Source organism: Somniosus microcephalus, unplaced genomic scaffold (assembly GCF_052327205.1).
Source record: "Somniosus microcephalus isolate GS21.2 unplaced genomic scaffold, FLI_Smic_1.0 unresolved_chr1, whole genome shotgun sequence".
NCBI lineage: Eukaryota > Metazoa > Chordata > Chondrichthyes > Squaliformes > Somniosidae > Somniosus > Somniosus microcephalus.
Genome location: NW_028225179.1, coordinates 13,420,454 through 13,433,505, shown reverse-complemented (window position 1 = coordinate 13,433,505; position 13,052 = coordinate 13,420,454). Strand labels below are relative to the sequence as shown.

General features: G+C 43.7%; 8 non-coding genes across 8 annotated transcripts; all 8 read left to right on the top strand.

Moving 5' to 3' along the window:
• Positions 1 to 738: 738 nt before the first annotated feature.
• Positions 739 to 820, top strand: trnas-gcu (transfer RNA serine (anticodon GCU)). Its single transcript has one exon. It is a non-coding gene; the product is annotated as a tRNA-Ser (tRNA).
• Positions 821 to 2,336: 1,516 nt separating this feature from the next.
• Positions 2,337 to 2,418, top strand: trnas-gcu (transfer RNA serine (anticodon GCU)). Its single transcript has one exon. It is a non-coding gene; the product is annotated as a tRNA-Ser (tRNA).
• Positions 2,419 to 3,934: 1,516 nt separating this feature from the next.
• On the top strand, positions 3,935 to 4,016 carry trnas-gcu (transfer RNA serine (anticodon GCU)). Its single transcript has one exon. It is a non-coding gene; the product is annotated as a tRNA-Ser (tRNA).
• A 1,516-nt stretch (positions 4,017 to 5,532) lies between these two features.
• trnas-gcu (transfer RNA serine (anticodon GCU)) lies at positions 5,533 to 5,614 on the top strand. Its single transcript has one exon. It is a non-coding gene; the product is annotated as a tRNA-Ser (tRNA).
• A 1,502-nt stretch (positions 5,615 to 7,116) lies between these two features.
• Positions 7,117 to 7,198, top strand: trnas-gcu (transfer RNA serine (anticodon GCU)). Its single transcript has one exon. It is a non-coding gene; the product is annotated as a tRNA-Ser (tRNA).
• Positions 7,199 to 8,722: 1,524 nt separating this feature from the next.
• On the top strand, positions 8,723 to 8,804 carry trnas-gcu (transfer RNA serine (anticodon GCU)). The gene has a single exon. It is a non-coding gene; the product is annotated as a tRNA-Ser (tRNA).
• A 1,519-nt stretch (positions 8,805 to 10,323) lies between these two features.
• On the top strand, positions 10,324 to 10,405 carry trnas-gcu (transfer RNA serine (anticodon GCU)). The gene has a single exon. It is a non-coding gene; the product is annotated as a tRNA-Ser (tRNA).
• A 1,514-nt stretch (positions 10,406 to 11,919) lies between these two features.
• trnas-gcu (transfer RNA serine (anticodon GCU)) lies at positions 11,920 to 12,001 on the top strand. The gene has a single exon. It is a non-coding gene; the product is annotated as a tRNA-Ser (tRNA).
• Positions 12,002 to 13,052: the final 1,051 nt, after the last annotated feature.

Genomic DNA, 13,052 nt, shown 5'->3' with positions numbered 1-13,052 from the left:
AACCGCGAGTGCTCACAGCCCCGGATCATTCTGTGTCTGTTTGAAATGGCAGAGCTCACAATCTCGGATCATGCCGTTTTTTTAGAAGCAGAGCGATTTCAGCTTTGATGACCGAGTTGTTGAGTTTAACAAAATGTGCCAGGGCTCGTCCGGGATTTGAACCCGGGACCTCTCGCATTTTAATCGTGAAATGCCCAAAACGAGAATCATACCCCGAGACCAACGAGCCGCCGATGTCATTTCCCATTTGCATTGAGTTTCACTGCGCTGGTGCGAATCCAGCTCACAGAGGACCTGTTAATACAGTTGAAATATTTTTTTCTTTTCCTCAATCCACTTCTTTTTTCGAGCAGTTTCCTTGAACCTGCTCACAATTCGCCCCATAAAAAGAGATTCAGCGGCATCAGCGGCCGCATAGACTAATGGATTCGGCATCTGACTTCTGTTGCAAATTCTTCAGTTATCAGAAGATTGAAGGTTCAAGTCCTACAAAGGTCTTTTAATTATCTGGGCGACACTTTTTATATTCTGAATCTGGCGTGAAACCGGCCATTTTTGACAGTCCCTCATCTGAAGTAACGGAAGGCCTGTTGCTTACATTAAGCTGATTGTACATTTTCAACATTGTAGATCTGTGTGCACGGGCAGGATAAGCGGTGAAGTTGAATTTCTTTCAGGGTAGTTCTAATTAGATGTAAAAAGCAAGAAATGGAATATCTGAAAGCAGTATATTGGTGAGACGAGGTGGCCGAGAGGTTAAGGCGATGGACTGCTAATCCATTGTGCTCTGCACGCTTGGGTTCGAATCCCATCCTCGTCGTTACTGTATTACACGTTGGATGCTGATGCACTTTCCAAGCATTTCACTGAATCTTACTTGAAATACAATTTCGTGAAAATTGCACTGGTGTTGCTGGTCTGTGCCCCTGCCTTGCTCATATCTTGGTAAAATTAAAATATTCCAAGAAATTTCTCAACCCACCTTGAATGAAAGTGGAGATGAGATCGTGAATCGGAGATTGAGAACCCTCTCTTCCTTCTTCCTTCCTTTGAGATTGGCACCGAATGAAAAGACCAGAGGCAAATGATTAGGGAACAGGAACATAAATTTCTCCTTTGGAATTTCAAAAATATTTATCAAACTTAAAGACGAGATTTTCTGTTTTTTGGTCTTTGGTTGAGAGATAAATAATGCGCGAGAAATCCTCGTTCTTTTCAGCATTCTCTCATGGGATCTGAAGCCCCAGTTTAACATCTTACTAGAAGGACGGCACTGCCGACAGTGCAGCACTACCTGAGTACTGCCCTGGAGTGTCAGCCTGGATTATGCACTCAAGTCTCTGGAGTGAGGCTTGAGTATGCTGCCGCTGAGCCACGGCTGACACCTAAACTCAGTTCATTTGAATGGAGTAAAATGACGGAGATAATGAGAAAAATGATAATGGGGTAAATTTTCAACTTGGTGTCCAAGATTAAACCGGGCATCGTTTTAGAAACAGCCCGATTTATGTTGCCATAGATTTCATAAGCTTTGAAAATCAGGCCTGTCGAGAATGGGCGGGGTCGCGGTCAGTTGCGAATCATTCTGGGTCTGTTTAAACCGCGAGTGCTCACAGCCCCGGATCATTCTGTGTCTGTTTGAAATGGCAGAGCTCACAATCTCGGATCATGCCGTTTTTTTAGAAGCAGAGCGATTTCAGCTTTGATGACCGAGTTGTTGAGTTTAACAAAATGTGCCAGGGCTCGTCCGGGATTTGAACCCGGGACCTCTCGCATTTTAATCGTGAAATGCCCAAAGCGAGAATCATACCCCTAGACCAACGAGCCGCCGATGTCATTTCCCATTTGCATTGAGTTTCACTGCGCTGGTGCGAATCCAGCTCACAGAGGACCTGTTAATACAGTTGAAATATTTTTATCTTTTCCTCAATCCACTTCTTTTTTCGAACAGTTTCCTTGAACCTGCTCACAATTCGCCCCATAAAAAGAGATTCAGCGGCATCAGCGGCCGCATAGACTAATGGATTAGGCATCTGACTTCTGTTGCAAATCCTTCAGTTATCAGAAGATTGAAGGTTCAAGTCCTACAAAGGTCTTTTAATTATCTGGGCGACACTTTTTATATTCTGAATCTGGCGTGAAACCGGCCATTTTTGACAGTCCCTCATCTGAAGTAACGGAAGGCCTGTTGCTTACATTAAGCTGATTGTACATTTTCAACATTGTAGATCTGTGTGCACGGGCAGGATAAGCGGTGAAGTTGAATTTCTTTCAGGGTAGTTCTAATTAGATGTAAAAAGCAAGAAATGGAATATCTGAAAGCAGTACATTGGTGAGACGAGGTGGCCGAGAGGTTAAGGCGATGGACTGCTAATCCATTGTGCTCTGCACGCTTGGGTTCGAATCCCATCCTCGTCGTTACTGTATTACACGTTGGATGCTGATGCACTTTCCAAGCATTTCACTGAATCTTACTTGAAATACAATTTCGTGAAAATTGCACTGGTGTTGCTGGTCTGTGCCCCTGCCTTGCTCATATCTTGGTAAAATTAAAATATTCCAAGAAATTTCTCAACCCACCTTGAATGAAAGTGGAGATGAGATCGTGAATCGGAGATTGAGAACCCTCTCTTCCTTCTTCCTTCCTTTGAGATTGGCACCGAATGAAAAGACCAGAGGCAAATGATTAGGGAACAGGAACATAAATTTCTCCTTTGGAATTTCAAAAATATTTATCAAACTTAAAGACGAGATTTTCTGTTTTTGGGTCTTTGGTTGAGAGATAAATAATGCGCGAGAAATCCTCGTTCTTTTCAGCATTCTCTCATGGGATCTGAAGCCCCAGTTTAACATCTTACTAGAAGGACGGCACTGCCGACAGTGCAGCACTACCTCAGTACTGCCCTGGAGTGTCAGCCTGGATTATGCACTCAAGTCTCTGGAGTGACGCTTGAGTATGCTGCCGCTGAGCCACGGCTGACACCTAAACTCAGTTCATTTGGATGGAGTAAAATGACGGAGATAATGAGAAAAATGATAATGAGGTAAATTTTCAACTTGGTGTCCAAGATTAAACCGGGCATCGTTTTAGAAACAGCCCGATTTATGTTGCCATAGATTTCATAAGCTTTGAAAATCAGGCCTGTCGAAAATGGGCGGGGTCGCGGTCAGTTGCGAATCATTCTAGGTCTGTTTAAACCGCGAGTGCTCACAGCCCCGGATCATTCTGTGTCTGTTTGAAATGGCAGAGCTCACAATCTCGGATCATGCCGTTTTTTTAGAAGCAGAGCGATTTCAGCTTTGATGACCGAGTTGTTGAGTTTAACAAAATGTGCCAGGGCTCGTCCGGGATTTGAACCCGGGACCTCTCGCATTTTAATCGTGAAATGCCCAAAGCGAGAATCATACCCCTAGACCAACGAGCCGCCGATGTCATTTCCCATTTGCATTGAGTTTCACTGCGCTGGTGCGAATCCAGCTCACAGAGGACCTGTTAATACAGTTGAAATATTTTTATCTTTTCCTCAATCCACTTCTTTTTTCGAACAGTTTCCTTGAACCTGCTCACAATTCGCCCCATAAAAAGAGATTCAGCGGCATCAGCGGCCGCATAGACTAATGGATTAGGCATCTGACTTCTGTTGCAAATCCTTCAGTTATCAGAAGATTGAAGGTTCAAGTCCTACAAAGGTCTTTTAATTATCTGGGCGACACTTTTTATATTCTGAATCTGGCGTGAAACCGGCCATTTTTGACAGTCCCTCATCTGAAGTAACGGAAGGCCTGTTGCTTACATTAAGCTGATTGTACATTTTCAACATTGTAGATCTGTGTGCACGGGCAGGATAAGCGGTGAAGTTGAATTTCTTTCAGGGTAGTTCTAATTAGATGTAAAAAGCAAGAAATGGAATATCTGAAAGCAGTACATTGGTGAGACGAGGTGGCCGAGAGGTTAAGGCGATGGACTGCTAATCCATTGTGCTCTGCACGCTTGGGTTCGAATCCCATCCTCGTCGTTACTGTATTACACGTTGGATGCTGATGCACTTTCCAAGCATTTCACTGAATCTTACTTGAAATACAATTTCGTGAAAATTGCACTGGTGTTGCTGGTCTGTGCCCCTGCCTTGCTCATATCTTGGTAAAATTAAAATATTCCAAGAAATTTCTCAACCCACCTTGAATGAAAGTGGAGATGAGATCGTGAATCGGAGATTGAGAACCCTCTCTTCCTTCTTCCTTCCTTTGAGATTGGCACCGAATGAAAAGACCAGAGGCAAATGATTAGGGAACAGGAACATAAATTTCTCCTTTGGAATTTCAAAAATATTTATCAAACTTAAAGACGAGATTTTCTGTTTTTGGGTCTTTGGTTGAGAGATAAATAATGCGCGAGAAATCCTCGTTCTTTTCAGCATTCTCTCATGGGATCTGAAGCCCCAGTTTAACATCTTACTAGAAGGACGGCACTGCCGACAGTGCAGCACTACCTCAGTACTGCCCTGGAGTGTCAGCCTGGATTATGCACTCAAGTCTCTGGAGTGAGGCTTGAGTATGCTGCCGCTGAGCCACGGCTGACACCTAAACTCAGTTCATTTGGATGGAGTAAAATGACGGAGATAATGAGAAAAATGATAATGAGGTAAATTTTCAACTTGGTGTCCAAGATTAAACCGGGCATCGTTTTAGAAACAGCCCGATTTATGTTGCCATAGATTTCATAAGCTTTGAAAATCAGGCCTGTCGAAAATGGGCGGGGTCGCGGTCAGTTGCGAATCATTCTAGGTCTGTTTAAACCGCGAGTGCTCACAGCCCCGGATCATTCTGTGTCTGTTTGAAATGGCAGAGCTCACAATCTCGGATCATGCCGTTTTTTTAGAAGCAGAGCGATTTCAGCTTTGATGACCGAGTTGTTGAGTTTAACAAAATGTGCCAGGGCTCGTCCGGAATTTGAACCCGGGACCTCTCGCATTTTAATCGTGAAATGCCCAAAGCGAGAATCATACCCCTAGACCAACGAGCCGCCGATGTCATTTCCCATTTGCATTGAGTTTCACTGCGCTGGTGCGAATCCAGCTCACAGAGGACCTGTTAATACAGTTGAAATATTTTTATCTTTTCCTCAATCCACTTCTTTTTTCGAACAGTTTCCTTGAACCTGCTCACAATTCGCCCCATAAAAAGAGATTCAGCGGCATCAGCGGCCGCATAGACTAATGGATTAGGCATCTGACTTCTGTTGCAAATTCTTCAGTTATCAGAAGATTGAAGGTTCAAGTCCTACAAAGGTCTTTTAATTATCTGGGCGACACTTTTTATATTCTGAATCTGGCGTGAAACCGGCCATTTTTGACAGTCCCTCATCTGAAGTAACGGAAGGCCTGTTGCTTACATTAAGCTGATTGTACATTTTCAACATTGTAGATCTGTGTGCACGGGCAGGATAAGCGGTGAAGTTGAATTTCTTTCAGGGTAGTTCTAATTAGATGTAAAAAGCAAGAAATGGAATATCTGAAAGCAGTACATTGGTGAGACGAGGTGGCCGAGAGGTTAAGGCGATGGACTGCTAATTCATTGTGCTCTGCACGCGTGGGTTCGAATCCCATCCTCGTCGTTACTGTATTACACGTTTGATGCTGATGCACTTTCCAAGCATTTCACTGAATCTTACTTGAAATACAATTTCGTGAAAATTGCACTGGTGTTGCTGGTCTGTGCCCCTGCATTGCTGATATCTTGTTAAAATTAAAATATTCCAAGAAATTTCTCAACCCACCTTGAATGAAAGTGGAGATGAGATCGTGAATCGGAGATTGAGAACCCTCTCTTCCTTCTTCCTTCCTTTGAGATTGGCACCGAATGAAAAGACCAGAGGCAAATGATTAGGGAACAGGAACTGGAATTTCAAAAATATTTATCAAACTTAAAGACGAGATTTTCTGTTTTTGGGTCTTTGGTTGAGAGATAAATAATGCGCGAGAAATCCTCGTTCTTTTCAGCATTCTCTCATGGGATCTGAAGCCCCAGTTTAACATCTTACTAGAAGGACGGCACTGCCGACAGTGCAGCACTACCTCAGTACTGCCCTGGAGTGTCAGCCTGGATTATGCACTCAAGTCTCTGGAGTGAGGCTTGAGTATGCTGCCGCTGAGCCACGGCTGACACCTAAACTCAGTTCATTTGGATGGAGTAAAATGACGGAGATAATGAGAAAAATGATAATGGGGTAAATTTTCAACTTGGTGTCCAAGATTAAACCGGGCATCGTTTTAGAAACAGCCCGATTTATGTTGCCATAGATTTCATAAGCTTTGAAAATCAGGCCTGTCGAAAATGGGCGGGGTCGCGGTCAGTTGCGAATCATTCTGGGTCTGTTTAAACCGCGAGTGCTCACAGCCCCGGATCATTCTGTGTCTGTTTGAAATGGCAGAGCTCACAATCTCGGATCATGCCGTTTTTTTAGAAGCAGAGCGATTTCAGCTTTGATGACCGAGTTGTTGAGTTTAACAAAATGTGCCAGGTCTCGTCCGGGATTTGAACCCGGGACCTCTCGCATTTTAATCGTGAAATGCCCAAAGCGAGAATCATACCCGTAGACCAACGAGCCGCCGATGTCATTTCCCATTTGCATTGAGTTTCACTGCGCTGGTGCGAATCCAGCTCACAGAGGACCTGTTAATACAGTTGAAATATTTTTATCTTTTCCTCAATCCACTTCTTTTTTCGAACAGTTTCCTTGAACCTGCTCACAATTCGCCCCATAAAAAGAGATTGAGCGGCATCAGCGGCCGCATAGACTAATGGATTAGGCATCTGACTTCTGTTGCAAATTCATCAGTTATCAGAAGATTGAAGGTTCAAGTCCTACAAAGGTCTTTTAATTATCTGGGCGACACTTTTTATATTCTGAATCTGGCGTGACACCGGCCATTTTTGACAGTCCCTCATCTGAAGTAACGGAAGGCCTGTTGCTTACATTAAGCTGATTGTACATTTTCAACATTGTAGATCTGTGTGCACGGGCAGGATAAGCGGTGAAGTTGAATTTCTTTCAGGGTAGTTCTAATTAGATGTAAAAAGCAAGAAATGGAATATCTGAAAGCAGTATATTGGTGAGACGAGGTGGCCGAGAGGTTAAGGCGATGGACTGCTAATCCATTGTGCTCTGCACGCGTGGGTTCGAATCCCATCCTCGTCGTTACTGTATTGCACGTTTGATGCTGATGCACTTTCCAAGCATTTCACTGAATCTTACTTGAAATACAATTTCGTGAAAATTGCACTGGTGTTGCTGGTCTGTGCCCCTGCATTGCTGATATCTTATTAAAATATTCCAAGAAATTTCTCAACCCACCTTGAATGAAAGTGGAGATGAGATCGTGAATCGGAGATTGAGAACCCTCTCTTCCTTCTTCCTTCCTTTGAGATTGGCACCGAATGAAAAGACTAGCGGCAACAGAGGCAAATGATTAGGGAACAGGAATATAAGTTTCTCCTTTGGAATTTCAAAAATATTTACCAAACTTAAAGACGAGATTTTCTGTTTTTGGGTCTTTGGTTGAGAGATAAATAATGCGCGAGAAATCCTCGTTCTTTTCAGCATTCTCTCATGGGATCTGAAGCCCCAGTTTAACATCTTACTGGAAGGACGGCACTGCCGACAGTGCAGCACTATCTCAGTACTGCCATGGAGTGTCAGCCTGGATTATGCACTCAAGTCTCTGGAGTGAGGCTTGAGTATGCTGCCGCTGAGCCACGGCTGACACCTAAACTCATTCATTTGGCTGGAGTAAAATGACGGAGATAATGGGAAAAATGATAATGGAGTAAATTTTCAACTTGGTGTCCAAGATTAAACCGGGCATCGTTTTAGAAACAGCCCGATTTATGTTGCCATAGATTTCATAAGCTTTGAAAATCAGGCCTGTCGAAAATGGGCGGGGTCGCGGTCAGTTGCGAATCATTCTGGGTCTGTTTAAACCGCGAGTGCTCACAGCCCCGGATCATTCTGTGTCTGTTTGAAATGGCAGAGCTCACAATCACAATCTCGGATCATGCCGTTTTTTTAGAAGCAGAGCGATTTCAGCTTTGATGACCGAGTTGTTGAGTTTAACAAAATGTGCCAGGGCTCGTCCGGAATTTGAACCCGGGACCTCTCGCATTTTAATCGTGAAATGCCCAAAGCGAGAATCATACCCCTAGACCAACGAGCCGCCGATGTCATTTCCCATTTGCATTGAGTTTCACTGCGCTGGTGCGAATCCAGCTCACAGAGGACCTGTTAATACAGTTGAAATATCTTTATCTTTTCCTCAATCCACTTCTTTTTTCGAACAGTTTCCTTGAACCTGCTCACAATTCGCCCCATAAAAAGAGATTCAGCGGCATCAGCGGCCGCATAGACTAATGGATTAGGCATCTGACTTCTGTTGCAAATTCTTCAGTTATCAGAAGATTGAAGGTTCAAGTCCTACAAAGGTCTTTTAATTATCTGGGCGACACTTTTTATATTCTGAATCTGGCGTGAAACCGGCCATTTTTGACAGTCCCTCATCTGAAGTAACGGAAGGCCTGTTGCTTACATTAAGCTGATTGTACATTTTCAACATTGTAGATCTGTGTGCACGGGCAGGATAAGCGGTGAAGTTGAATTTCTTTCAGGGTAGTTCTAATTAGATGTAAAAAGCAAGAAATGGAATATCTGAAAGCAGTATATTGGTGAGACGAGGTGGCCGAGAGGTTAAGGCGATGGACTGCTAATCCATTGTGCTCTGCACGCGTGGGTTCGAATCCCATCCTCGTCGTTACTGTATTACACGTTTGATGCTGATGCACTTTCCAAGCATTTCACTGAATCTTACTTGAAATACAATTTCGTGAAAATTGCACTGGTGTTGCTGGTCTGTGCCCCTGCATTGCTGATATCTTATTAAAATATTCCAAGAAATTTCTCAACCCACCTTGAATGAAAGTGGAGATGAGATCGTGAATCGGAGATTGAGAACCCTCTCTTCCTTCTTCCTTCCTTTGAGATTGGCACCGAATGAAAAGACTAGCGGCAACAGAGGCAAATGATTAGGGAACAGGAGTATAAGTTTCTCCTTTGGAATTTCAAAAATATTTATCAAACTTAAAGACGAGATTTTCTGTTTTTGGGTCTTTGGTTGAGAGATAAATAATGCGCGAGAAATCCTCGTTCTTTTCAGCATTCTCTCATGGGATCTGAAGCCCCAGTTTAACATCTTACTGGAAGGACGGCACTGCCGACAGTGCAGCACTATCTCAGTACTGCCATGGAGTGTCAGCCTGGATTATGCACTCAAGTCTCTGGAGTGAGGCTTGAGTATGCTGCCGCTGAGCCACGGCTGACACCTAAACTCAGTTCATTTGGCTGGAGTAAAATGACGGAGATAATGGGAAAAATGATAATGGAGTAAATTTTCAACTTGGTGTCCAAGATTAAACCGGGCATCGTTTTAGAAACAGCCCGATTTATGTTGCCATAGATTTCATAAGCTTTGAAAATCAGGCCTGTCGAAAATGGGCGGGGTCGCGGTCAGTTGCGAATCATTCTGGGTCTGTTTAAACCGCGAGTGCTCACAGCCCCGGATCATTCTGTGTCTGTTTGAAATGGCAGAGCTCACAATCTCGGATCATGCCGTTTTTTTAGAAGCAGAGCGATTTCAGCTTTGATGACCGTGTTGTTGAGTTTAACAAAATGTGCCAGGTCTCGTCCGGGATTTGAACCCGGGACCTCTCGCATTTTAATCGTGAAATGCCCAAAGCGAGAATCATACCCCTAGACCAACGAGCCGCCGATGTCATTTCCCATTTGCATTGAGTTTCACTGCGCTGGTGCGAATCCAGCTCACAGAGGACCTGTTAATACAGTTGAAATATCTTTATCTTTTCCTCAATCCACTTCTTTTTTCGAACAGTTTCCTTGAACCTGCTCACAATTCGCCCCATAAAAAGAGATTCAGCGGCATCAGCGGCCGCATAGACTAATGGATTAGGCATCTGACTTCTGTTGCAAATTCTTCAGTTATCAGAAGATTGAAGGTTCAAGTCCTACAAAGGTCTTTTAATTATCTGGGCGACACTTTTTATATTCTGAATCTGGCGTGAAACCGGCCATTTTTGACAGTCCCTCATCTGAAGTAACGGAAGGCCTGTTGCTTACATTAAGCTGATTGTACATTTCCAACATTGTAGATCTGTGTGCACGGGCAGGATAAGCGGTGAAGTTGAATTTCTTTCAGGGTAGTTCTAATTAGATGTAAAAAGCAAGAAATTGAATATCTGAAAGCAGTATATTGGTGAGACGAGGTGGCCGAGAGGTTAAGGCGATGGACTGCTAATCCATTGTGCTCTGCACGCGTGGGTTCGAATCCCATCCTCGTCGTTACTGTATTACACGTTTGATGCTGATGCACTTTCCAAGCATTTCACTGAATCTTACTTGAAATACAATTTCGTGAAAATTGCACTGGTGTTGCTGGTCTGTGCCCCTGCATTGCTGATATCTTGTTAAAATTAAAATATTCCAAGAAATTTCTCAACCCACCTTGAATGAAAGTGGAGATGAGATCGTGAATCGGAGATTGAGAACCCTCTCTTCCTTTGAGATTGGCACCGAATGAAAAGACGAGCGGCAACAGAGGCAAATGATTAGGGAACAGGAACATAAGTTTCTCCTTTGGAATTTCAAAAATATTTATCAAACTTAAAGACGAGATTTTCTGTTTTTGGGTCTTTGGTTGAGAGATAAATAATGCGCGAGAAATCCTCGTTCTTTTCAGCATTCTCTCATGGGATCTGAAGCCCCAGTTTAACATCTTACTAGAAGGACGGCACTGCCGACAATGCAGCACTCCCTCAGTACTGCCCTGGAGTGTCAGCCTGGATTATGCACTCAAGTCTCTGGAGTGAGGCTTGAGTATGCTGCCGCTGAGCCACGGCTGACACCTAAACTCAGTTCATTTGGCTGGAGTAAAATGACGGAGATAATGGGAAAAATGATAATGGAGTAAATTTTCAACTTGGTGTCCAAGATTAAACCGGGCATCGTTTTAGAAACAGCCCGATTTATGTTGCCATAGATTTCATAAGCTTTGAAAATCAGGCCTGTCGAAAATGGGCGGGGTCGCGGTCAGTTGCGAATCATTCTGGGTCTGTTTAAACCGCGAGTGCTCACAGCCCCGGATCATTCTATGTCTGTTTGAAATGGCAGAGCTCACAATCTCGGATCATGCCGTTTTTTTAGAAGCAGAGCGATTTCAGCTTTGATGACCGAGTTGTTGAGTTTAACAAAATGCGCCAGGGCTCGTCCGGGATTTGAACCCGAGACCTCTCGCATTTTAATCGTGAAATGCCCAAAGCGAGAATCATACCCCTAGACCAACGAGCCGCCGATGTCATTTCCCATTTGCATTGAGTTTCACTGCGCTGGTGCGAATCCAGCTCACAGAGGACCTGTTAATACAGTTGAAATATTTTTATCTTTTCCTCAATCCACTTCTTTTTTCGAACAGTTTCCTTGAACCTGCTCACAATTCGCCCCATAAAAAGAGATTCAGCGGCATCAGCGGCCGCATAGACTAATGGATTAGGCATCTGACTTCTGTTGCAAATTCTTCAGTTATCAGAAGATTGAAGGTTCAAGTCCTACAAAGGTCTTTTAATTATCTGGGCGACACTTTTTATATTCTGAATCTGGCGTGAAACCGGCCATTTTTGACAGTCCCTCATCTGAAGTAACGGAAGGCCTGTTGCTTACATTAAGCTGATTGTACATTTTCAACATTGTAGATCTGTGTGCACGGGCAGGATAAGCGGTGAAGTTGAATTTCTTTCAGGGTAGTTCTAATTAGATGTAAAAAGCAAGAAATGGAATATCTGAAAGCAGTACATTGGTGAGACGAGGTGGCCGAGAGGTTAAGGCGATGGACTGCTAATCCATTGTGCTCTGCACGCGTGGGTTCGAATCCCATCCTCGTCGTTACTGTATTACACGTTTGATGCTGATGCACTTTCCAAGCATTTCACTGAATCTTACTTGAAATACAATTTCGTGAAAATTGCACTGGTGTTGCTGGTCTGTGCCCCTGCATTGCTGATATCTTGTTAAAATTAAAATATTCCAAAAAATTTCTCAACCAACCTTGAATGAAAGTGGAGATGAGATCGTGAATCGGAGATTGAGAACCATCTCTTCCTTTGAGATTGGCACCGAATGAAAAGACGAGCGGCAACAGAGGCAAATGATAAGGGAACAGGAACATAAGTTTCTCCTTTGGAATTTCAAAAATATTTATCAAACTTAAAGACGAGATTTTCTGTTTTTGGGTCTTTGGTTGAGAGATAAATAATGCGCGAGAAATCCTCGTTCTTTTCAGCATTCTCTCATGGGATCTGAAGCCGCAGTTTAACATCTTACTAGAAGGACGGCACTGCCGACAGTGCAGCACTACCTCAGTACTGCCCTGGAGTGTCAGCCTGGATTATGCACTCAAGTCTCTGGAGTGAGGCTTGAGTATGCTGCCGCTGAGCCACGGCTGACACCTAAACTCAGTTCATTTGGCTGGAGTAAAATGACGGAGATAATGGGAAAAATGATAATGGAGTAAATTTTCAACTTGGTGTCCAAGATTAAACCGGGCATCGTTTTAGAAACAGCCCGATTTATGTTGCCATAGATTTCATAAGCTTTGAAAATCAGGCCTGTCGAAAATGGGCGGGGTCGCGGTCAGTTGCGAAACATTCTGGGTCTGTTTAAACCGCGAGTGCTCACAGCCCCGGATCATTCTGTGTCTGTTTGAAATGGCAGAGCTCACAATCTCGGATCATGCCGTTTTTTTAGAAGCAGAGCGATTTCAGCTTTGATGACCGAGTTGTTGAGTTTAACAAAATGCGCCAGGGCTCGTCCGGGATTTGAACCCGAGACCTCTCGCATTTTAATCGTGAAATGCCCAAAGCGAGAATCATACCCCTAGACCAACGAGCCGCCGATGTCATTTCCCATTTGCATTGAGTTTCACTGCGCTGGTGCG